Raw genomic sequence first — 27,738 nt, 5'->3', positions numbered from 1 at the left:
GAAATGTCTTCTTCGCGCACTCTTAATTGATGGTAACCAGATCTCAGATCGATCTTCGAGTAGTAACTCGATCCTTGAAGCTGGTCGAACATATCATCAATTCGGGGTAAGGGATAACGGTTCTTGATCGTCACCTTGTTCAGCTCTCAGTAGTCGATGCACATGCGGAAAGTCCCGTCCTTCTTTCGGAAAAATAAGACAGGAGCTCCCCATGGTAATGAGCTGGGTCGGATAAAACCTTTATCCAACAAATCTTGTAATTGAGAGGACAACTCTTGAAGCACCGCCGGTGCGAGCCGATATGGGGCTGGTGCTATGGGTGCTGCACCGGGGGCCAATTCGATTTGGAACTCAACTTGTCGAATACTTGGGAGTCCAGGCAAATCCTCCAGGAAGACTTCCGGAAAATCTCACACAATTGGTATGTCTTTGATTAGCTTCTCCTCCGCGGGTTTCTCGACAATATGGGTTAAATTGCTGGACGACCCTTTCGTAAATATTTCTGTGCCTTCATGAGGGTGATGATGCTGGTGGTCATGCCGCTCTTCTCGCCCTGGATCGAAATGATTTCGCCGGAAGGGGTTGTGATGTGGGCTATCTTGTCGTGACATATAATCTCAGCTCGGTTCTCGGATAGCTAGTCCATGCCGACAATGACATCGAAGCTACCAAGTGTAAAAGGGATGAGGTCGATATCGAAAGTATGACCCGACAGTTTCAACTTACATCCCGCTAGTACATGAGTTGTTTCTATAGACTTACCGTCAGCTAATTCAACAGGAAACTTAGCATCTAACGGGGTTGGAGTTAAGTCTAAGAGTTTACTAAAGGTTTCCGATATAAAACTCCTATCAGCTCCAGTGTCAAACAAAACAAAAGTAAAGCAGTCGTTTACAGGAAACTTACCGGTAACCACATTCGGATCGTTGCGGGCCTGGCCCGACCAAATGACGAAAGCTCTACCTTTACCACTGCTTCCGCCACTGTTGCTGCCTCCATTGTTCTCATTCTGCTTTAGTTTGGGGCAATCCTTCCTGAAATGACCCTCATAACCACACTCGAAGCACCCTTTAGTCGTCGTAGGCTATTTAGGAGCACCCTTTGCCGCTAGGTCTCCCCTACAGTCTTTGGCCTGATGACCCATTTTTCTGCATCTCAGACACTTGATACGGTCGCATGAGCCAGCATGGTGATAGTTGCACTTGTTGCATTTCGGGTACTTCCCAGCATAGCCACTCGAACCCTGCCCGCCACCGTTGTTGTTATTGTTGGATCCCTGATTATTGAAGCTCCGAGCGAGTTCAGTCTTACGGTAGTGTTGTTGCTGTGGAGGGTTCGATAATGAGGACTTGGTGTTGTCAAATTTCCTCTTTCCATTACTCGGGTTGTTGTTGTCAGTGCTTGAGTTGTCTCAGGTTTTAGAGGTGGAACCTCTAGGTGGTAACGCACCTTGTGTCACTGCCTGGTCCGTCAGTTTGTGAGCAAATCGGATCGCTTGTTGAATTGTAGCCGGTTTGGAAGACGTCACCATACCCTGAATTTGTGGTACCAACCCATCGATATACATCTCGATTCTCTTACTCGGCGGGTCAACCATCCGTGGAGACATTACTGCTAGCTCATGGGAACGGGTGGTGTAGGCTTCAATCTCGGAACCCACCATTTTCAACGACCAAAACTCATATTCCAACATTGCGATTTTCTCTCTAGGACAGTACTCTTCTCGCATCATATTCTTGAACTCTTCCCCAGTTCATAGCGTTCACCAAATCCAATCCAAGAATTTGCATATTGGAGTTCCACCAAGTGAGAGCAGAATCTTCCAGTTTTCCAGCTGCAAATTTGACCCTGCTGGCGGGTGGACAGTTACACATCTCGAAAGCTGACTCTGCCTTCTCAGCCCAACGCAGGAAACCTATGGCTCCCTCAGTTCCGTCAAATGAATTAGGCTTGCAGTCTAGGTAGTTCTTGACAGTACAAACTCCGGCTTGACCTCTGGCTTGATTCAGAACGTGCGCAGCTTGAGCGGCCGCCGCATGGTCATTCAGTAGGGTTTGGAGTTCTGCTGCGGTTAGGTTAATGTTACCGCGACCATGACCAGCGTTTCTTCCAGATATCTAGGTGTTATCATCCTGAGATGTCGTCGCCTGAGAACACGTCCGAGTGTGCATCCTCCTCCGTATCTTCCTCGGGTTCTTCCACAGGTTCTTCTGCATCCGGAGCAATCTGCGCCCCTAGTGTGTCGTAGTGGGCTAGAGCTGTCACTTCAAGGGCTCTTGTACTAAAAATTTGGTCACACAAATCTATCATCTCTGCTTGCATTTTGTTCATTACCTCCTTTTGCTGAACACGAGCATCCTGAACTTCCTTCATGGCTTCGGTCAGGAAGGAAATTCTCTCTCAGATATCGATTCCATTCTCTTTCAATTCTCTCATGTTTGCTCTATTCGAGTGCATAATGTCAACCTCACGCTCTAAACAATAAATGAGGGCTGCGAAAGCGCGCTCCATCGGGAGTGTCAGGGGTGGTAGCGTTTTGAAGGATGTCGGACAACCTGGGAGAGGTAGCGGTGGAACTTGCACACAGTAAACGATCCGCTCGAATAGACTCGGGGTACCAACTCTAGTGACCATTGTCCTCGTACACGTCCCCAGATGGGAGATACCTCTTCGGTGCGGGGGCTGCTAGTGTCGGGACTACTCGGGGTGGTGATGAGTTGGGAAGTTGCGGTTCCTTTCCAGGGGCGTGAGACATCGGGTCGGATGATGATGGCGATGGCGTCGACATCCTTACAGGATAAGTCGTGTATGGGTTACGCGCGTATGAGTGAATGAGGTAAAGAGATAAAGAAAGCGAATAACTAAATATATAATACACATTTATATATGCAGTGCGTAAAATTATAACTAATGGGTCGTTTCAGTTATAGTCTAGTATGAATGCATTTCTAGTTCGCTATAACCAATGGCATTGATACCAATCTGTCACACCCTCAAAATCCACTAACGGAGTTTTACCGTCAGAGGGTGTGAACTAACAGGATCGGAATCATTAGTTATAATCAAACACTATGTTCAAAGTTTTCAAACCACGAATATTAAATTTAAATAAGTGCGGAAGCGTAAATTCATAAACCAAGTGTTGCGTCACGCTGGACGACTTAAAACCCAATTAATAACAGTTTAAAAACAAGTTTGCAAAAACGATAGAGTTCAATGAAATGCATGTTCCTATACCGCGCGCCCGCCTCGGCTACCTGAGAATAACATACTAAAAGTATCAACAAAGGGTTGGTGAGTTCACATATATAAATAAAGAAAACCATTTGCGTTTAAGTGTTTGCGTTTGCGTTTTGCGTTACCAGATAGTGTTAAGTCAATTATATATCAATAGGTAGCTAGCCTATAAAACAAGTATTACTAAGTGTTCGACACCGAAGCTAACTGTTTATCAATTTCCATGCCACCATGTCTATCACGACCATGGAAAATGCGTTAGCCAAGATTACACCCACTCGACCCGCCGTCGAGTTTAGAGTTGGGTGGGGTTTGTCAAACCCAGTAGTACTACTCAACAGTGACTCGCTATTATACAAATACTAAACGGTTCGATGTTATGAAGGACTTTAGTTGGTTAGTTTGCCACTTAGCCTTACAAGTGATATATAACTAATAACAAAATCTAAATCGTTTTGGAGTATGTTATCTCCCCCAAGTAAAAAGCGTTTAAAAGGGTAAAAGGGGAACGTGAAACTCACTGTTTGCGAAGAATTCAAGAACAAGTCAACCGAGAGATGCGCGTCACAGAAAATCCTCACTAGCGCTCTAAAATAAGAATGAGATTTTCTAAGTATTGAAACTATTATCGAGTCTCTAGACTCGGCACATAATACCTATGCATGAGACACGTTTCGTGTTTCGTTTGTGAATTATGCGTGACTCGACAAACACATTGGTGACACGTTTCATGTGTAAACAACTACAATAGTATCAAGTACTAACATTGTACATTGTTAGTAATTATTCTCCACGAGGGCAATTTAGTTAATAACATAGCAAATGTCGATCAACAAACACGTTTCATGTATTTTCACATAGTTCAGCAGCTAGTTTTATCAAGACAGAATTCTACTTGGAAAGATTACTCAATTCAACAGATCATAACATATCAATTGATTTACCAAAAATCGTCACAGAAGCAGACATGAGTTAGGTTTCCTGAACTATTTTTATTGTATTTTTATTCCACATAGTTTTCTTAGAAAGACCAAAACATTACGGTAAACTCACAGCCATCAAAATCATGCGCAACAGAATGATATTTGTTATTCCCGTTAAATGTTAAATTCAATTAATGCAAGACCAATTGGGTTAGCTGCCGAAAAATCTCTTGCATATTTTGATTGATATAGTTTGTTCGTTGATAATAATCGATTATCTCACAGGTAAATAAGCAAAAAGGCTCAAGATATTTGGTGTTTCGGTGGGTTCTTAAAGGCATTGATATTTGTGTGACTAGATTTTGAGGACTATAAAGGGTCGTAGATCTTTAGTATAAACGACTAAGAGCCTAATTGGTTGTTAAGAACATTGTGTCGGAGATTAGTGTTCTTTTGTTGCAGGTTTTAATTGAGGCTTAATGGAGGTTTAATGGAGATCTCGGCTAGTTGAAGAAGACTGCACAGTTTCCAAGTAGAAACCCAGGGGGTTCTCTGTCCACAGCTGTCAAGGAGTTCTTGGTTGACTTTCGTTGACCGATAACCCCTTGCCCCAACCGAGAACTCCTGTTCTCGGTTAAAGTTGACCGAAAACATCCGTTCTCGGTTGACCTTTGTTGACTTTCGTTGACTGTTGACCGAGAACTAACCTCGTTGACCGATATCCCTCCTGCTGGGCCTAAAGCTCATTGATTGGGCTTAACCTTTACTGTTATTATATTTAATTGGCCATATTTTTATTTTTGTGATATATGTTAATTTTTGGGCCATATGTTGGTTCCTTTGGGCTAATTTCTTAAATCTTAAAGCCCAAATCAACCAATGATTTATTTTTACTAACTTGATTCGTTTGGTGCAGTAATGGCTGATCAGACTCCGTTAAAGTTTGTTGTTACGCACAATATGACCGGACATCTATATGATCCACCACTGGCCCACAAAGAATTCAAGTCTATGATTGTCGGTCTCAACACGTGCAAGATTTCTCACGCACTACGAGAAAATCATGTTATATGAAAGAAGATGATCACGGAGTTTTGGAACAACTAGTCAATCAACCTACAAGGACAAGATGGAGTCGTGTCTATAGGCTCCAAAGTTCAAAAAAAGCCAGTTAGTATCACTGAGGCTATCGTCAGAGAGGTGCTGCTGTTTGGTGACCAACCTGATTACCCGACTGAGTACTTCACTGCTGATGTTACTGAGATCCTCACCAGAATGGGTTACGAGGGCACCTATCCTCCGACAATCAAGAAGCTATTTCACCCGTACTGGAGATTCTTGATTCACACGTTTTTCACTTGCGTGTCCGGTATAAAAGGGGGCTCTGATGAAATAAGTCATATTCAAATATCTGTTGTCACTGCTCTGATCATGGATTTGAATTAGAATTATTCCAAGTTCATTTTCAATGAAATGATGAGCAATCTGAAAGGGAAGAAGAAAGAGATGTTCCTTATGTATCCAAGATTCTTGCAGATGATCTTCGATTATCACTACACCGATCTTGTCAAGTCTGTTGCTACTTTGATATGAAGTCAATGGGACCCAATACCTTTGGGTTAATGAAACAGTCCAGAAAAGGATCCAAGATTGTGTATCAGGGTCTGAATGCTTTGGTAAAATTCGGGCGATTTGCTGAAACAGAGGTTGAACCAATTTTAGCTTACGTTGCTGATGAACATGTAGCACCAGCTCAACCACGTGTTGCGACCTTTGATATTTCTGATGATGAAAATGAAGAAACGGAACATCGTAACATGGAGACTGCTCCGAGTGCCCAACAGTTAGAAGGTTTTGAAAGATTTAAAGAGAAACTTCAGTCAAAAGCTCTGAAACCTCCTCAGACAGCTGCTAAAACCGTTGAAGAAGATATGATTGAAGATCCAGCCGCCGACCTCGGTCCACGCAAACGAAGAAAGAAAGACCCAAGGCCTGGCGTGCTGGTCAGTGAACATGAAACAACCTCAACAACAACTACAGATGCAACCAATAGTCTAATACAACATCCTCAACAACCCAAGACACATGCTCCAGAAACTCTAGATGAACCAAGTGCACCCACTGCCGGGCAACTGATTCAAGATTAGGCTTTTGATGACTTTACTTGTAATTTTGATTTTGAATAAGATATTCCACAAACTGATGAGGCCAACTTTTAATTAAATACTTCTCCCTCCAGCTCATCAATCCCAGAAAATCAAGGTCAGTCAAGTTCAAATGTTACTGATAATATTGCTGAGATTCTTGCCATGCAAGAAAAATTTATGCAGAACAAGGGCAAGGGTATTGTGTTAGAAGTTGCTCCAGTTGACGTGCAAGCTCTCGAACGTCGAGTTTTTGAGCTCGAACAAGATTCAGTTCTTAAAGACACCAGTATTTAAGAGCTGGAAGCAGGCAACTCTAAAGATACCAAGATTAAAGAACTACAATCCAACATGGGAGAATTAATGGCTTTGTATCTTGACCTCCAACAAAAACTGTTTCAGAAGTTTGTAGATGAATTTAAAGGCAGTGATGATGTGGCCTCTAAATTCCCAACGTTGATCAAGGTGGTAGCTCTACTACGCGCCCTATTGAGAACATTGATGAGTCTGAGACATTGAAACAATATATGAACGCACCACCAATCTCAAAAGAAAAGTCAGATAGAATTCAGAAGAGGTTGTTGGTAATGAAGAACTCAAATCAAAATGTCCAATCATCAGATCATCCAGATAGATTCATTGTCACCTTCCCTAAAGGCTTCTCAGACAAATATGGCGATCGTTCGGGAATCGTTTCATGGGGTTTTGATGCCGATAAGAATATGTGGTGGGTGAAAAGGAAGTCCGGGGCCACTGAGTATTATTAGAAGATAAAAGATTTTGGATCTTGGACGAAGGTGGATCTTAGTGACCTGATAAACTCTCCTTTCCCCAACCCAACGAATGATAAACGTGGTATAGACTTCTGGAACTTTCTGAGAAGTCAAGTCGATAGAGGCTTCCCAAATATGAAGAATGCAGAGTCTTTTCTGAAGAAGGCAAAGGGAGTCCAGGATCCAAAGACAGGGAAAACAATGGTCAATGTAATGTGGCCTGCTATGGACAAGGCCACTCATATTCTGTACCTGAAGCCATTCCGGATGGCACCTTGGACATCATGAGATTTTGGATGTATGATAGTGTAACTGCCACAGTAGGTATCAAGCTGGAAAAAGGAAAAGATCAGTATAGATTCGTTGATCCAAGAGACCTACTAAAGGTGGGAGAAAGGGACATCAAGACTCTTTGTGCATTCCAGATAATTTCCGATCCGATTTTTCAAACGGCTGCTAAAGAATTCACTGGTATGGTCGCTTTTATTATTCGATGCAAGTTTTGGGCGGGCGCGTTGAAAGATGTTGATATTGACTACATGGAGCATGATTAAAGACCAAGCTACAAACCAAGGTGGAGATTGTTGGGCCTAGTTTTTGATGGTTTGTACTTAGTCAATTGTATTTGGGCTTAGCATGTATGTGGGCTTTGGGTCACGGGTATATTGTGTAAGCCGAGATCTCTTATGAGATCTCAGTGGGCTTTTAATTCGTTTGGTCTTAACCGTTTGGTTCCTTATATATAGTGCATGTATTGTATAGGGTTAAGGTGTTAGTTCATTTGTGTTTTGGCCGTCTAAGAGTTACTAGATGTGCAAGTATTGTAAGTGCTTAAGCACCCACGTATACTAATAATACGTGTGTTTTGAAGCAATTCCGGTGTTACATTCGTGTGTTTGCTCGTGTTCTTGATACACCAAGTGTTGGTATTCCGCACCAATACTAGTTTATTGATATCATAATTGTAGTGATCCAGATTCGGGACTTACATTAGTAATTACAAGTCCATTCGTTATCATTATGTAAGTCATTCGTTAAGCTTGTTTAACGAATGATAATTATTATGTTACTTGTGTCCATTCGTTCACGATGTTTAACGAATGGACAGTAATCGTTATTGATATGTATCCATTCGTCATGGAATGTTGGCGAATGGGCTATAGCGAATGAGTCATTCGCTATACCATTTTGTTATTTTATGTAATGAAGATGAATGAAGGCCATTCTTTGCGGAATGTGTAACGAAAGGCATTCGTCTGAGCCGTTAATGTGTAACGAATGGCATTCGTCCAGCCTGTTTAATTTAAGTGTGATTTAAGTATTCTCTCTGAGCCATTACTCTGTTCATTTAATCACTAACACACTCCGTTCATTAATATATCAATTACATATATATATCAGATAACTAGATCCGTAACTTAATATATATGAGTTTTATCAATCGTCTGTTAGCTCTAGTTCTCTCAAGCCGTTAGGTCTTCACAAATAATAAACACATTCAAACATGAAATAGCTATTGGACGAGACAATTAAACTTACAATAAATAAGAATCAAAGAAAGAAATATGTATTTAAGCACCGTTTTTTAACTATTGTTAACCTACACACAAAACAAAACGGTAAGCAAATAGTAAAATTGAAACCCTAAACCTAGAATTTAGGTGTCGGAAATCGATAGTCAAACACTTACCAAGTTGGATTTCAAAAGTATGTTAACAATCAGTTTTATTGAGAGAGCGGTATGTGTTTAGGGCACGAGCAAGCAATCGTATTGTGGAAGAGAGGGTATAGTGTTTGGAAAAATGTTATGTCCTCCTTTTATACAAAACGATTTTATGGTAGTGCATTTCAAAAGAATTTGTCGTTATGCACAAGAAAGAAACAAAAATACTCTAAAAGTTATTTAAACACAAACAGTAACTATGCTCGAGCAAATTGCCAAGCAAAGTTATGCTCAAGTACACTCGAAATAAAGATCACAAACATGTTCGGGGAATAAAGATCAAGAATGCTGAATCAAACATAAGTCTTAGAATATAAACTAAGTGTAGATTGAAGCTAGAATACTTGAATATACAAGGTTACTCGTGAAACAAATTACAAGTATGACAACCAAGTAAAATTCATCAAGCACACTACCTTACTCGATATCAATTAACTTCCTAATGATAATGACTTAGAATGTTCCTAAAAGCATCTCGAAACACATAAATCATAAAGTTTGATCGCATTCTTACTAACTATGCTCGAATACAGAGACAAGATGTAATAACCATATGAATACTCACTTTACTCGAATGCATAATCAGTATGCTCAAAAGAAAAAAGTATGCTCTCAATCGACATAGTATACTCGAAACATTTAAGATAGTAAAATAAGAACACAAGTTTGCTCGAACACACTTAGAAACACCGAAATCATGTTGGAACAGCAAAATATGTAAAAATATAACAATTTTAAGCATCAAAACAAACAAAGACAAAGAAGCTTATTAAACTTAACTCGAACTGGTTATGTAGAGAAAATTTTGACACTTTGGTGTTTTAAAGCTTATACACCTTGGTAAAATGAGATAAATTTCTGTTTATTAAACGAAACATATTTTGTGAAAGATCTGAACATGAAATCATACTGTCTAAATCACTTTACACTATTTCAATCTTTGTATTATTATGACATATAAGGCAGGTTAATATCAGGTATTTCTTAACTTAGAATAAATTTCATTGCATCAGTGATATGATTAAGGTTCAATTTATGCATTAGAGTTAATGGACCCCACTTTTGGACTTATGATGTCTCCTATCTCTTCTCGAATCTTATTTAGCTTTCTCTAGATCACCCCAAATTGACTTCAACCTCCTACTGCTTGGTCGCAAACTTTTAATGATTGAACACATTTTCAAATTTTGGTATATATTTTAATATCAAAATTAAGGTTGAACATGGATTAGATGCCACACATAGCTTTTGTAAGTGCATGACTTGTTGTCCATAGTCGATCGAATAAGATAGAGATAGTCTAGTCTTTATGTTTAATGCAATATGGTCATTCGTAATGGATTGTATAGAGAGTAGGTCCATTCGTTAAAGACTAGGCTATTCATTAAGCTAGGAGCCCATTCGTTATGGAGATATAATGAATGGTTTCTCATTCGTTAAGTTATTCCCCATTCGTCATAGAGATATAATGAATAAGAGCTCATTCGTGATGAGAATACCCCATTCATTAGAGATGCTAACGAATGGGGCCTAGGCCTATATATAGGCAGTTCCTATTCACATTATGTAGAGATCCGTGCTTAATTATCAAGGTACTGTTACCATGTCGGATTCACTCTAGACATATTGTATTTATCATTAATGTATTTACCATAAAGTATGTTAAAGTATTCGTTTATAGTATCATTTTGTGTACCGGATTGATGTATCGTGTTATCGGCTAGATCTTGGCTCGTATAACGTATTTACAACTGTTATTAGAGGAGACGGCTGCTCGTGATACATCAAATCGCTGCAAAATTCTGATCGAGATGTTGTTCTTCATATTTGGATCAAATCAGTGATTAAATGTTAGAATTTATGTATTATTTGTGTTTATGTGAAATCCAAAGCCTTCTGTGTATTTTGGTGGTTTAATTTATTGAATTTAGTGATCCGCCATTGATAGACATTGATGAAGCTTAAAGAAGTGGTTTTATATAATAGATGGTGATTCAGATTGATTTTGATGAAATAGATGTTTGAATCAGGCTCGTAATGTATTTTCAAAGCTTCATGGTGAATTTGGGATGATAATATAAAGATTTGAATGAGTTTTGATGATCATCCACCATTGATGAAGCTTGATTATGAGTTTTCCGATGAAGATAACCGTTTGTCCGGCGATCTAACTTAATGTTTCGGCGAAACACGTTAATCCGGGGGACAATAACTAATTTAGTGACTCATTCGTTAATTTACTGTACCCATTTGTTTCGAGTTACCAACAAATGAGGCCATTCGTTAATGTATGAAGTCTATTAGTTAATGAGATTAACGAATGTGTTTTAAGTTATTGGGTCTAACGAATGTGGACTAGTTCATTATCAGATCAAACAAATGTGGGCTCACTCGTTATTGGATCAAACGAATGTGACTATCTTAAAGTATGAAGGCCATTCGTGAATGGGTATAACGAATGTGGACTAAGTTTAATGTATGATGATGGTTATAACGAATGAGGGGTGTTATTTATAACGAATTCGACTCATTGGTACAATTGCAGCGAATGACAACACATTGTTATCATATGAGGACACTATTTTGACGAATGAGAGACTGATTAACGAATGGTGATCAGATTAACGTATGGCATAACGACTGAAGACCCATTTGTTCTTTGAGACTCATTCGTTATTGGTTAAAAAAAGAGTATTTTAGTAAAACATTCTTTAGTCGCCCATAGAATAGAACAAGGAGAGCAATCAACGCTATGGCTACTTTAGGACAATTCCCGCCTTAATGTAATATGGCCATTCACTGTGGATTGTATAGCGAATGGGTCCATTCATTACAGACTAAGCTATTCGTTAAGTTAGGAGCCCATTCATTATGGCGATATAATGAATGGATGCTCATTCGTTAAGTTAATCCCCATTCTTTAAAGAGATATAATGAATAGGAGCTCGTGATGGGAATACCCCATTCTTTAGAGATGCTAACAAATGGGGCCAAGGCCTATATAAAGGCAGTTCCTATTCACATTAGGTAGAGATCCGTGTTTAATTTATAAAGGTACCGTTACCATGCTGTATTTTCTCTTGACCTAATGTATTCATCATTCATGTATTCACCAAGTATATTAAGGTATTCGTTTAAAGTATCGTTTCGTGTATCAGATTGATGTATCGTCTTAGCGATTAGATCTTGGCTCGTATAACGTATTTATAGCTTTCACCCAGCTGTTGTCTTTCAATGCTTATTCAATGTTCTTTGATTCAACATGGAATTCAAAACAATAAAATAAGCAGATGTTAGCAGTTTCAGATCCACTTGAATAATTCAATAATGTTATCAATAGGATGATTTCTTTGTGTAGCAGTTGTTTCAAAAATAATACTAGTGGTGATTTTAGGAACAAGGTTGGAAGTATCGAACTCTGGATTTTAAGTTGTTTTAGCTGAAATTGATGAGGCAAAAGAATTGTCCTCGTTGAACAAAGCTTCAAATATGGTGGTGGGAGTATCTTCTTCATGTTCTTCACGAACAGGAACTTCAATGGTTACACCAAGGGTTTTTTCAAAATTTCCAGCTTCCCCAATAACATCTTCACCTTCAACAGATTTTTTCAACAAAAAATCAAACTCATTTCCTTCATTATCAACTTTAGACCATAGTATGTACAAATCTAATTTCACTTCATTAGTTGCATAAGGAAAGCTAGTTTGATATGCACTTGCTTCAATGTCGTTAGGTTAGATTTTGAAAGACTTGATGAGATTCTCAAGGTCAAAGAACCAACTTGGACCATTAACTGTATGAATTGGTTGTCATCACACTTAAATGATTTTTCACATATACTTTATATGCCTTTGCTTGTGAAAATTTGTTCAGATAATCTGTTGTATTCAATAAAGAAGATTTGCAGCCAAAAGGCTTAAGGAACTTGATATAGGGTTTTCTGTTGAAAAAATCTCATAACGGTTTTGTTATGACTTTTATTGAGGAACACCTTGTTTTGAACATAACAAGTTGTGTTTGTAGCTTCACCCCAATAGGAGACAAATAGATAGGCATCTGCAATCATGGTGCTTTCAGCTACAATAAGTGTCATATTACTTCTTTCTACAACACCATTCTACTGTGCGGTTCTAGGAGCACTGAAAGGTGGTAATACTCCTTCTTAATTGCAAAACTCAAAAATCAACCCATTCTTGAAATTTGTACCAATGTCACTACACTTTGACTCTATTCTCCAATTGATTTTCCATTATGGTTACACATCCCTTGATCAACTCAGCAGCTTCATCCTTTGTTGGGAGAAAATATACCCATGTAAAGCTTGAGAAATCATCAATGACAACAAGTAAAAATTCTCTTCTTTCCAATACTTAGAACACTCACATGACCAAAAAGATCCATATGAATCATTTCAAGCACTTGATGAATTAAGTTAACCAACTTTTTCTTCTGTGATCATTTGTGTTGTTTTCACTTCATGCATGTGGAACAGTTGTTATCTAGCTTGAAATCCCTTATGGGGTAAACCAATTGCATGTTCACATTTAACTAGTTTGTCCATGTTCTATAGATTAAAATGCCACAATTTCCTGTGCCAAAGTTTTGTTTCATTGTTAGTAGCCTTAGAAACAACGCATTACCACCTAAATAAACAACATATTTCATTCTTAGCTCATAGAAGTTTCCATTGCTAGGCGCCATCATGATTATCATGTGTGGAGGAATGACAAATTCTAGTTTCAAAATAAAATAGTTTGTATCATCAAACCCAACTTTATAACCCTTATCACAAACTTTTGAAATGCTCAACAAGTTGTATTTAAATCGTTGAACATAATAAACATTGTTAAATGACACCTTGCCATTTGTTTGTATACCCTTTCCAAGAATTTTCCCCCATTTTCATTACTTCCAAATACAAATGCTCCTTCATCGTTCTCTTCATAATTCACCAATGTCCTTTTTCCCCAAGTCATGTGCCTAGGACATCCATTGTTCATGTACCGAATTTCATTCAAATATGTGGATTGTTCCTGCACAATAAAAATAAAAAAAAATGATTAGTTGTGGAGAGAATCACAAGCCAAAGAGGCTTTTACTCCCTTAGTTACAATGATAACAGGCTTTCTAGGATAATCATCCTCATAAACAATTTCACATGAGTCCTCACTATCATAACCATTTTCAACATTGACATCTTTGTTCAAGACATCATTCAAACATTCTTCAACGATTGATTACCAAATCTCTAAGAGAATCTTTGGAGTCTCATCATTTGTTTTCCACAAGAAACCTCTGGATTCATTACCAAATTTAATAAAAATTTCCCATCCCCATTCAAATTTCCAGAATACCTTCTCTTTGTTGGTTTTGCTTTTGGTTCCTTTTTCAAGACTGATTAATAAGATTTTTCAAAACTTTTCTCACTTGGTGTTTCAGTTTTTGTGGCTTGGCATAACTTTTCTTGACCATACTTTTCGCTTTAACCTCTTTAACTTTCTTAACATTTGATTCATCCACCACCTTTTCTTTGTTAAGATAGGCATTGTATCTTTTCTTGTTGTTGCCAAAGTCTATCCCAAACATAATTTAATCAGGAACTTCAAGAGATTGTGACTTGATCTTGTGCTAGCAGGAGTCTGTATGATGTCCATAAACATCATACCTTGCACCAGATTTTGCAAAAAGACTTCAAATCATCATATTGTTCATTATTCATGAACTTTTCACTAAGTCCGGGAAGGTCTACTCATATTGTTTTTGTATGAGTAAGACACTTATCAAGATCAATATGAATTGGAGCATAGATATCAATATTTTCATTCTTTTGATTCATACTTCCTAAACTAAACATCACTACTTGAGGTTGTGTGTATTTGCCACTGCTCTTAGCATACCAAGTAGAACTTGGTCTACCTATTTTTTTGGGAAAATATTGAGGATCTCCACAAATATCAAAAAACTCATGGTTGGAATACACAGGATAAATAGGATGAAAATATACTTTGATATTTCATCAGACTTCTTGTTCTTAGATAATTCACCAGACTTCTTTTTCATTGAATCTGAAGAATGTGAATTTTTCTTTCTCACTTTTAACCCCTTTTCTCAGTAAATTCTTTAAACTTTTCTTGGAACTCTTGCAACTGCAGAAACTATAACCGTGGGTGCTTTCATTGCTTGAAACACTTTTAGCAATCTCACTTGATTCAACTTCAATGCTTGTATCTTTCAACTCGTGTTGATTAGATGATTCATATTTAGTTTCATTGAATTTTGTTTCAGAAAAATCAAATTCTCCTTCATTGTTTACTATGATATTGTCATAATTCTTGATGAACTCTTTAATTTCATCAAAATTTGATTTGAATTGTCTTAGTTATACTTCCCTTTTCTCTTTGTCTGTGAGATCCGAAACCCGGTGCGGAAGGGGGTCGAATGGTGAATAAACGAGCTTGGATACAGGATCGATCATACAACATGTATTGACTCTTGAAAGATCTAATGGACGTATGTGGAGAGTTCGATTCGATTAACAATCAATAATAGGATGAACAATTGTAGTTGAAACACAAATAGATAGATGTAGTAGCATGATTTCATTAACTGAATTGTAATACTAAGAAAAAAAAGTTTATTATTTATTTGTTTTTATAATAATAATAACCAAGACATGAATAAAATGGAAATAAGTCTGCATGCGTGTGTATGTTGAAAAAAATATGAACTAGTGTATCAATTATTGAACAATAAGACAAAAAGGAAAAATGATGTCAACACACATTTGCTTATTACAGTAGAAAAAAATATATGGTAAATCCTCACCACTCATTCTTCATAGTGTTTGCATCACTAGAAGCTTCTTATGTTACTATAAATACCATGATAGTGATCGTTCTTCGCATCCCATCTCCTACGTTACACTCCTTTGTTTGCTTTCTTCATGGCTCTCTAGCCCTCTTATATGTTCGTATCAAAATATGACAAAGTTGGTCACTGAACCACCACCACGGTTACTTGCCGTGTCTTCATCTCCACCGGGTCTCCACCACCTTTATTTCATTCGTCATCAACGCGACACCACCATTCACATTTCTCCACCTCCCACCACCAAACCCACCATCTCTGTTAAACACCAAACCACCCGCTACCACCGCGAAACCACTCAATGTAACCACCCGTCATCGTCTCTACACTCTCGAATCCTCATCCAAACCTCCAAACCACGAACTAAGACGCCACTACCTGCTTGCATTTTCTGTTTACCACCACCAACGATCGGAGAACCATCGGTTGTTTGAAAGGATCACCGCCGTCACCGTTCGCGTCTTTTCGGGAAGTATCTTTGCCACCGTATCGCGAGTCCAACAAAGGTAACCCGAACGTGAACCTATAAAAATCATCAAGATAAGTTAAAACATGATTCATGACATAAAACAAAAAGGTTTACAATATGGCCATGTAGCTTATGTTATGATGAGTTAGCATGTTAAAGATGATAAAACAAAAATAGTGAATAAAGGAATTAAATCTGAATAGTAAACATGGAAACTCATAAGCTCCACTGGATAAGATGCTTCAGTTTTAAACTACAGGTACAGGGTTCGAAACCCCCTTGCTGCATCTATTTTCTTTTTAAGATTCTCAGCTCACTTTAAGTATATAACTAACAGTTTCTAAAGTTATATTCAAAAACTGGTTGTTGGTTGTTGGTTATGTTGTTGGATTGCAATAGTACAGATGCATGTTCGAAACCCGTAGGCAGCAATCATTTTTTTTAATTGCTTAACAGCTCCTTTAACTGATTTGTTTAACTGTTTCAAAAAAATAAATTGCTGGTCACGAGTTCAACCCCCACCCATGACAAACTATTTTTTTTTAAAACCATGTTTGATATTCATCCATAATCATATTTTCTTTTTACATTTGAATAATATTCGTTAAAATATATATATAAGAGACATTGACCTCGTTAAATAATACTTATTTTCTTAATAAAATGACTATATCTTTCTATATATATAAGATAAAATTCGACTTTAACTTGTTAAACTTTACACGAACTTATGAGCTACATGTATACAATGTAGGTTGATTTAAAAGAGCATCATTTATATTACATATCTCTGTAAGATAACTAATCAACAATCAAGGTACGGATCCTATACCCCCTCCATATTGTTATCATATTCGATTGTTATAAACCCTTTGATATTATATACCTTTGGAACTCCTAACGTCTTTGACACCTCAATTCATTTGGTCGTCCGTTCGATTCATGTTCAGATTATGATTTGTTATTTGACTTGTTAGCGTGTGATATATTTATTATTAAATTGTACTCATTATCGCATATTCCTTTGTTAAGATATGAATTGTTACCGTATAACTCAGATTATTTGTACTCTGTTACCCTGCGCACTCGCTTCCCGTGGAGTGTCCCACGGGCATAACATTGTGGCATCGATGTTATGTGCTCCTTCCGTGACGGAGAGATCAGTTCACGGCGTCTCTTAAGTACATGTGTGGTACATAGCTATTAGGAGGCGTACGGATATATCCTAGTTCAGTTTTTCAGATTCAGTTTCAGGAAATGGTTGTGGGTATGCCAACTTACGCCATTTCGGGTGATTGACATAGAGGAGTGGCCCCCCTGTATGTCGTCACATATTATCAGACTCAGTTATGCTTATGGGTACATCCGTATTATATGTTTCAGTTCAGTTATTCAGTAATATTATTTTAATTAGCCATATGTTATCATATATTGTGATTCAGTTGATTATTACTTGCTTTTGAGCCTTAATATTCCGTACTGGGCATTCGGCTCATTCCGTAAATCTTTTTACACTTCAGGTTCACAGGATACTTTGGGCGGGATCAAGAGAGAAGCTTAAAACTTAGGAAAAATATGAAGATGTGTGTTAAGCTTATGTCATTTGAATAATATGTATTTTGGACTTAGTATCTGAACCATCAGTAGTATGTACTTTTGAATCTAATGAAGTAATGGAATTATGTCTTTCGTCTCTGTATACCTCCGTACATTGTGACACGTCAGCCTATCCGGGTTGGGGTGTTACAGCTATGGTATCAGAGCAAAGGCTCTTTCCTGTAGAAAATCTAAGCGTTAGTAATTAAAACCTATGAGGATTGGGTAGACATTTAGGTTTAATTCTAATAGGTTAGGAACCTCATTAGGTATCTTTATTTGTTCTCCTTCCAATTTATATTCTAACCCTATTGACATCTTTTTAGATGCCGCCTCGTCGTTAAACTCGCAAAACCACTCACGCGACTAATGATTCGGCTTCGAATGAAACTCCGGTTGATCAAAATATGGTTTCTGCTATTAATCAAGCTTTTGCTGAACTACTCCCGAACCTTGTTGCACAAACCGTGGAGGCAGTTATGCAACAAACTCGTTCTGAAGGACACGCTAATGTTACTCCTAATTATGGAGTTGTGATTGATGAGAATGCCACTGCTGAAGGCATCCATGTGTGGCTCCAGAGATCCAAAAACAAAAGCCCAGATCTTTTAGTCATGCTGCTACTCCTTTGGAAGCATGAAACTGGATAGCACACATTGAGAAGATCTTTGAAGTATTAGGAGTTGCGGATCAGTACAAAGTCAGATTAGCCACCTACAAACTAGAAGATGATGCACAAACTTGGTGGGAAGGCCATAAGCAAGTCAAAGGAGGAGACACTTATGCTGCTACTCTTTCATGGGCTGACTTTTATACCCTCTTTTATGAGAAGTATTTCTCTACAGCTGACAGAGAAGCCTACGTAAGGGAGTATGATGTTATACGACAGAGGGATGATGAACCAGCTTCAGAGTTTATGACTCGATTCTCAAGATTGGCTGGTATTGTCGGAAGTGCAGTAGGCTTAGCACAAGTGCAGGCAGAAAAATGTAAATGGGCAGTCTGTGATCCCATTCGAATGTCAATCATGTTTATGAAGTTCAAAGACCTTACCGAGGTAGGTGATGCCATTAAGACCTTTGAATTCGAGAGGAAAGAATTCTTGTCTCGAACTGGGAAAATAAGAAAAGAGATCGAGACGGGCAACCCAAGCTGGCTATGGTCCAATCATCCTCTACCGTTAGAAAACATCAGGACCGTAGGGTTCAAGCAAATCGAAGCCTTGGAAATAAAGCACGTCCATGGCAACCTAAAACCCAAAACCATAAACCCGCTCATAATCAGATTCAGCCGTATACATGACCGATTAGAGCTCAACCACTGAATCAATATGGAAGCCCAAACCAAACCACAAGCTCTACATGTAACATTTGTGGCAAGAAACATGGGGGCGTGTGTCATAGAGCTATTGGAAGATGTTTCAGGTGTGGCCAGATGGGGCATATGATTAAAGATTGTCCTAAACCAGAAACTAAGAATATTACTGGAGGAAAAGTTGCACCACCAAACACTAGGGGAAGAGTGTTCGCACTTTCTGCTACTGATGCTGCTAATATCCAAGGTACTGTATCTTGAACCCTTCAGCTTGGTGAACATAGCATCTATGTGTTATTTGATATGGGTGCAACACACTCTATAGTTTCTCTGTTGTTTACTAAGTACCTATCGATTAGACCAACCCCGATATATCCCACTCTAACTATTTCCACTCTGATGGAGAATTCGATCGTAATCACTCACATTTATAAAGATTGTCCAATCCATATTGAATCCGTCATGTGTAACGCGGATCTATTTCCGATGCATATGTCTGACTTTGATGTTATCCTTGGAATGGATTGGTTAACCCGTCATCGTGTGACTATTGATTGTTATTCTAAATGTGCCGTTTTTGGTGATCTTAGTTGTCTTAAACTTGTCTATCAGGGTATTATACCCCACAAGACTCTTAAGATTATTTCCGTGCTCAAAGCTCGTAAGCTTATATCGCATGGTTGTGCTAGATTCTTAGCCTCGATTAAAGATACCTATGTTGTCCAAAAAGGCATTGATAGTCATCCTGTTGTTTGCTTGTACCCTGATGTATTTCCGGAAGAGCTACGAGGACTACCACCTGATCGTGAGATTGAGTTCACTATCGATTTAATCCCTGGCGCCGAGCCGATTTCAAAAGCACCATACCGTATGGCTCCGTTAGAATTAAAGGAACTAAAGGAGAAATTGCAAGAAATGCTAGAATTGGGATTCATAAGACCAAGTTTCTCACCATGGGGTGCACCGATTTTGTTTGTAAAGAAGAAGGATGGTAGCATGCGTTTATGTATTGACTACCGCGAGTTGAATAAGATTACCATTAGAAATCGGTACCCTCAACCTCGTATCGATGACCTTTTCGACCAACTTCAGGGCGCTCAGTTCTTCTCAAAAATTGATCTGAGGTCAGGTTATCATCAATTGAAGATCAAGAACGAGGATGTTCCTAAAACTGCTTTTCGTACTCACTATGGTCATTATGAGTTTTTGGTTATGCATTTTGGGCTAACCAATGCTCCTGCAGTTTTTATGGACTTGATGAACCGAGTATTTCAAGAGTTCTTGGATAAATTCGTTATTGTTTTCATTGACGATATCTTAGTATATTCTAGAATTAAAGAAGAGCATGAGGAACACTTGCATAAAGTGCTTGCGACGTTGCGACGAAAAACGTTGTATACAAAGTTTTCAAAATGTGACTTTTGGCTCAACCAAGTTGCATTCCTTGGTCATATAGTATCCGCGGAAGGGATGAAGATGGACCCTGCCTAGATTGAGGCAATTACAAATTGGCCTAGACCCACTTCTGCCACGGAAGTTCGAAGTTTCTTCGGCCTGGCTGGATACTATCGAAGATTTGTGGAAGGATTTTCCGTCATTGCCTCACCCCTTACGCAGTTGTTGAGGAAAGGAGTAAAGTATTCCTGGAATGAGGAGCGAGAAAAGAGTTTTATAGAATTGAAGAAACGACTAGTATCTGCTCTGATACTTACTCTGCCTTCTGGATCACGAGGCTTCCAAATCTACAGTGATGCTTCAAAGAAAGGACTTGGTTGCGTGATGATGCAACATGGTAAAGTGATTGCATATGCCTCGCGCCAGTTAAAGCCTTATGAAGTTAATTATCCAACGCATGACTTGGAGTTAGCCACCGTAGTCTTCGCGTTGAAAATTTGGCGTCATTATCTCTACGGCGAGACTTGTGACATATTCACTTACCATAAAAGCCTCAAGTATATATTTACGCAAAAAGAACTAAATATGAGGCAACGAAGATGGTTAGAACTCTTAAAATACTATGAAGCAAATATTCAGTACCATCCGGGAAAAGCTAATGTAGTAGCTGACGCGTTGAGTAGAAAGAGTTTTGGTACCGTATCTTGTCTTCAAATCCACCCTCGTATAATCTATGATCTGGATAGATTGGGTATCGGTATTCATGATGGTGATTCTAACGGTTACCTAGCTAGAATGCAAATCGAGCCTGACCTAATCTCTCAGATTAAAGATGCACAAGGGTATGATGGCGAATTATGGGCGATAGTGCAAAACCTCGAGGTAGGAAAACAGTCAGAATTCCGAATGGATGAGCATGGTGTGATTTGGTGTGGAAAAAGATTGTGTGTGCCAGATGATTCCGCTCTCCGTGAGTCATTACTAGCTGAGGCACATAGCTCACCATTCTCTATTCACCCAGGATCTACGAAGATGTATCGAGACTTACGTCAAAACTTTTGGTGGAGCGGCATGAAGGAAGACGTTACTAGATACGTAAGTAGATGTCTCACTTGTCAACAAGTAAAGATTGAGCACCAGCGTGCTAGTGGTTGATTGCAGCCGTTGGAAATTCCCGTATGGAAGTGGGATGAGATTTCGATGGATTTTGTTACGGGTTTGCCGAAGACTTTTAAGAAAAATGATACTATATGGGTAGTTGTTAACAGACTATCTAAATCAGCACACTTCTTACCTATTCAAGAAAAATTTCCGGTGAGTAAGTTATCCGAAGTATTCCTTTAGGAAATTATTCGACTTCATGGTACTCCATCTTCGATCGTTTTGGATAGAGATCCACGATTCACTTCACGTTTTTGGAAAGGCTCCCAAACAGCTTGGGGTACACGTTTGAAATTTAGTACCGCTTTCCATCCTTAGACAGACGGTCAATCCGAACGTACAATTCAGACTTTAGAAGATATGCTTCGTGCATGTGCACTTGAGTGGACGGGTAACTGGGACGAATATTTATGCCTTGTTGAGTTTGCTTACAACAATAGTTGGCAAGCAAGCATTGGCATGGCTCCGTTCGAGCTTTTATACGGTCGAAAGTGTCGAGCACCAACATGTTGGGAAGAAGTAGAAGAAAAGATCATTGAAGGACCCGAGTTAGTTCAAATTACAAACTAGAAAGTCGTTGTCGCTCGGGAAAAATTGAAAGAAGCTCAAAGCCGACAAAAGAGTTATGCAGATCAGCACCAGCGGACAGTTGAATTTCAAGTCAGCGATCACGTGTTTCTGAAAGTATCACCTTGTCGTGGTGTTCGTAGATTCAGTATGAATGTAAAACTTAGCCCTCGCTATATTGGGCCATTTGAGATTCTCGAGAGAATTGGAGAAGTTTCGTATCGTTTGGTATTACCGCCACAACTTTCACATGTTCATAACGTGTTTCATGTGTCCTTGTTGAGAGGATATAATTACCATCCGCTTCACGTCATTACTTATCCATTACATAAGATCCATGAAGATCTCTCGTATGAAGAGGAAACCGAAGCAATTCTGGATCGACAAGAAAGAGTTATGCGTAGAAAAGTAATTCCTTTTGTTAAGGTTCTATGGAAGAACCACTCCGAGCGTGAAGCTACATGGTAAACTGAAGAGTCAGTTCGTTCTGAATATCCGAATTTGTTCGAGTGATAGAACCTTTAGTCCAGGTAACTGTAAAAATTACCTCCGATCTGTGAAAGTTTCTAAATTATATGGTTATTTTAAGTTATTTACACCACTTATGTGACTATATATATACTATGATATGTCTCTGAATTGTGGTATGAGTACCAATAGTTGCTCTGTTATCTGATCCCTTCTCCGTCAACTTCCATATGACATTAAGATACATTCTAGGAAGCTATTAGGGCATGGTTGTACGGTAATTGACAATTACGGACGCGTGGTAATTGTGAATTACAAGTACAAATGTGCTCTAATGGGAATCCTAATGTGTAAATTGGTGTATATCGTCGGTCTCTGTTACGAAACCACTGTTTTGTTACATCTGAAAGGATCCGTATTCTGATATACAAATTTCTAGGACGAAATTTTTTTAGGGGATAATAGTTGTAATACTAAGAAAAAAAAATTATTATTTATTTGTTTTTATAATAATTATTATTATAATAATAACCAAGACATGAATAAATTGGAAATAAGTCTGCATGCGTGTGTATGTTGAAAAAAAATATGAACTAGTGTATCAATTATTGAACAATAAGACAAAAAGGAAAAATGATGTCAACACACATTTGTTTATTGCAGTAGAAAAAAATATAATGGTAAATCCTCACCACTCATTCTTAATAGTGTTTGCATCACTAGAAGCTTCTTATGTTACTATAAATACCATGATAGTGACCGTTCTTCGCATCCCCTCTCCTACGTTACACTCCTTTGTTTGCTTTCTTCATGGCTCTCTAGCTCTCTTATATGTTCGTATCAAAATCTAACAAAGTTGGTCACTGAACCACCACCACGGTTACTTGCTGTATCTTCATCTCCACCGGGTCTCCGCCACCTTTATTTCATTCGTCATCAACGCGACACCACCATTCACGTTTCTCCACCTCCCACCACCACACCCACCATCTCTGTTAAACACCAAACCACCCGCTACCACCGCGAAACCACTCAACATAACCACCCGTCATCGTCTTCCCAGTTCATAGCGTTTGCCAATTCCAATCCAAGAATTTGCACATTTGAGTTCCACTAAGTAAGAGCAGAATCTTCCAGTGTTCCAGCAGCAAATTTGACCCTACTGGCAGGTTGACAATTACACATCTCAAACGCTGATTCAGCCTTCTCAGCCCAACGCAGGAAACCTATGACTCCCTCAGTGCCCTTAAACAAATTGGGCTTGCAATCCAGGTAGTTCTTGAAAGTACACGTTCCAGTTGGACCTCCAACTTGATTCTGAACATGTGCGGCTAGAGCTACCGCCGCATGGTCATTCAACAGGGTTTGGAGTTCTGCTGCGGTTAAGTTGATGTTACCGTGACCATGCCCAGCGTTTCCTCCAGCCATTTCCTAGAATCACAACATAAAATGTTTGACATGAATTTTCGGTTTCATATACAACACACCATACATGTAATAAAAAGATAGGTAAGAAAGAAATGTAAAAGAAGCAAACATCACATCACAACCATATAATAATCCAAATAATAATTCATGATTAAAACCATTGTATTCGCTACAAAGTATTTAAAACCAATCCTTAAAATCATAGAAAATAATAGTTTGGATGGAGACAACTCTTCCATCTAGGTGTTATCATCCTTAGATGTCATCGTCTGAGGACACCTCTGAGTGTGCCTCTGGCTCAGCCGGTTCTTTCTCCGGTTCCTCTTCGGGTTCCTCCACAGGATCCTCCTCAGGCTCCTCTTCGGGATCTTCTTCGGGTTCCTCTTCAGGCTCTGCCTCAGGTTCGGCTGCGTTCTGAGCAATTTCCATCTGTAAGACATCGCAACGCTCTAGTGCTATCTCTGTCCGGGTCCTTGCCACTTGGAGTTGCTTTTGCAAGTCTATCATCTCCGCTTGCATTTTCCTCATAATCTTCATCTGTTGATCATTAGCATCTTGCATTCCCTTCATAGTCGTTTTCAGGCGGGAAATTTCCTCCCTAGCCTCGGTTCCATCTCTTATCAATCCGGGAATGTCCGCTCTCGCCGAGCGCATAAAACCCACGTCACGTTCTAAACAAGAGACAACAGCCGCGAGAACTCGCTCTACAGGTTCAGTTATGGGTGGTAGGGTGTTGGGGTAAGCAGGACGACTCGGGTGGGGTAGCGGGGGAACTTGTTCGCGATAGACCATACGTCTGATCAGACTCGGGTACCAATTCCAGCTAACGTTGTCGTCGTACATGCCTCTAGACAGGCGATACCTCTTCGGTGCAGGGGCTTCCAGTTCCGGGACTACTCGGGGTGGCGATGAGGTAGGTAGCTGCGGTTCCTTTCCATGAGCATGAGTCATCTGATCGGATGATGATGATGGTAGCGTCGACATCCCTACAGGTAAGTCGTGTATGCGCGCGTATGAGTGAATGATGTAAAGAGATAAGATAACGATAGACTACACAAACTATATATGAAGTGCGTAAAATTATAACTAATGGGTCGTTGCGGTTATAGTCTAGTATGCATGCAATATCTAGTTCGCTATAACCAATGGCTCTGATACCAATCTGTCACACCCTCAAAAACCACTAACGGAGTTTTACTGTCAGAGGGTGTGAACTAACAGGATCGGAATCATTAGTTATAATCAAACCATAAATAAAGTTTTCAAACCACGAAAACATTTAAGTGTAAATAAGTGCGGAAGCGTAAAACCATAAGCCAAGCGTTGCGTCATTCAGGACGACTTAAAACCCAATAACAATAGTTTAAAACAAGTTTGTATAAACAGTAACGTTCAAATTAATGCATGATCCTATACCGCGCGCCCGCCTCGGCTACCTGAGAATAACATACTAAAAGTGTCAACACGAGGTTGGTGAGTTCACAAGTTTATATAAAATAAAGCGTTTAGCGTTTTGCGTTTTGCGTTTTGCGTTTAGCGTTACCAGATAGTGTTAAATCAATTATATATCTATAGGTAGCTAGCCTATAAAGCAAGTATTACTAAGTGTTCGACACCGAAGCTGACTGTTTATCATGTGCCTTGCCACCAGGTCTATCCCGACCATGGTAATGTGTTAGCCAAAATTACACCCACTCGACCTCCAGTCGAGCTTAGCGTTGGGTGGGGTTTGTCAATCCCAGTAGTACTACTCAACAGTGACTCGCTATTATCCAATACTAAACGGTTCGATGTGTAGGACTTCAGTTGTTTCGTTTGCCACTTAGCCTTTACAAGTGATATATAATCTAATAACAAAATCTAAAAGCGTTTCGGAGTATGTATTCTCCCCCAAGTGAAAAGCGTTTAAAAGAGTTAAAAAGGTGAACGTGAAACTCACTGTTTGCAAAGAATTCCAAAAACAAGTCACCCAAGTGATGCGCGTCACAGAAAACCCTCACTAGCGTTCTAAAACAACAAGGAGATTTTCTAAGTGTTGGAACTATTATCGAGTCTCTAGACTCGGCACATAATACCTATACACAAGATACGTTTCGTGTTTCGTTTGTGAATTGTGTGTGTCTCAACGAACACATTTGTGATACGTTACATGTGTGAACAACTATTTACGTGTGAAGTATTAATAGTGTACATTTCTAGCAATTATTCCCGCAAGTGCAATTTGGTCAAAACATAACAATTATCTAGCAATTAGCACGTTTCATGTATTTTCACAAAGTTCAGCAGCTAGTTTCATCAAGACAGAATTCTACTTGAAAGATTACTCTATTCAACAGATCATAGCATCTCAATTAATTCACCAAAAATCGTCACAAAAGCATACATGAGTTAGGTTTCCAGAACATATTTTATTGTATTTTTATTCCACATAGATTTCTCACAATGATCAAAATATTAAAGCAAACTCACAGCAGTCAAAATCATGCGCAACAGAATGTTATTTGTTATTCCCGTTAAATGAAAAATCCAACTAATGCAAGACAAATTGAGTTTGGTTCTTAACTCAACAAGTTAACTTCCAGAAGTGGAACCAACCCATTTGGTCTTGTAGTTCATGAGATATGATAATTACAAAACAACCTAACAGCAGGTCTCACATTTCAGAATTGCACTTCAGTTTTTTGTAAAATAATAAAAGTTAACTTTCACTCGTCCAAAAATTACAATTTTGGACTTCATAGAAACTAAACTCAACATAGCACCTTGTAGTGTTAACAACCTCGACCAATTTCCACATTAACATTTAGTTACAGTTTTCTAAACATAACTTACAATCTGTCCAGTACCAGTTTTGACCTTTAATAATATTTAAATTGTTTGAGCAACCAAATCACCTCCAAATTAGGTGTGGTTGGGTTTTCTGGAAACTAGACTCAGAGTACTACATTTTAGACTCATAATTAGCTCAGTTTGCTTTTATATTTAACAAGTTATATGTCATTCAAGTTTAACAATCTCTGCTGACAAAACTCAGCAAGCACAAACAATCGTTTAACATGCATCCTAAGCATACGACATAACTCCAACATGCAATAAACATAATTAATCACAAAACTCAGTAGTAACCCTCTAGGGTTTACAAACATTCAATGATTTAACAATCTTTCACCGTTCAAAATCACATATTATCATCACAATCAATAACCAACGCATAATCAATCATCCTCTAATCAAAATCAAACATATAAACACTTAATACATGATTTACCAAGTTAGGGTTTCATGTTTATACCTTAAAAACGCAGAAACAACCAAGAGAAAGATGAGAGATGCTTAGAAACGAGTGTGGGATACTCCGATTATGAAGAACAAGATCAAAACGAAGGTGATATGGGTGTTGGTGTGGCTGCCGATCGCAAGAGAGAGGGGAGGGGTGGCTGCCGATCGGGTGTGAGAGAGAGGGAAGAGAGTTAGGGTTTTATTAATAATAATAATAATAATAATAATAATAATAATAATAATAATAATAATAATAATAATATTTTACACATAGGTCCCTCAACTTTTAAGTATTACTTTTCTAGCCTAAAGTAACTTGTTTGCATCTTGAGTTAGTGTTTTAAACAATATTATCAAATAGCACATAAGCCTAACAAATAATTATCACATAATT

The 27,738-nt window shown here is 38.7% G+C and overlaps 1 long non-coding RNA gene across 1 annotated transcript; it reads right to left on the bottom strand.

Annotated features, from left to right (window-relative positions):
* Positions 1-2,479: 2,479 nt before the first annotated feature.
* Positions 2,480-25,222, bottom strand: LOC143586946 (uncharacterized). The gene is made up of 2 exons (XR_013144789.1): positions 25,120-25,222; positions 2,480-2,861 (listed from the first exon to the last, which is right to left on the bottom strand). It is a non-coding gene; the product is annotated as an uncharacterized LOC143586946 (long non-coding RNA).
* Between the last annotated feature and the right edge of the window lie 2,516 nt (positions 25,223-27,738).

This window comes from Bidens hawaiensis, unplaced genomic scaffold (assembly GCF_021521415.1).
Source record: "Bidens hawaiensis isolate Kalapana, Puna unplaced genomic scaffold, B.hawaiensis_p1.1 tig00035049_1, whole genome shotgun sequence".
In the NCBI taxonomy this organism is placed as follows: Eukaryota; Viridiplantae; Streptophyta; class Magnoliopsida; order Asterales; family Asteraceae; genus Bidens; species Bidens hawaiensis.
The sequence above is the reverse complement of the archived record's forward strand: the minus strand, read 5'-3'. Positions and strand labels throughout refer to the sequence as shown.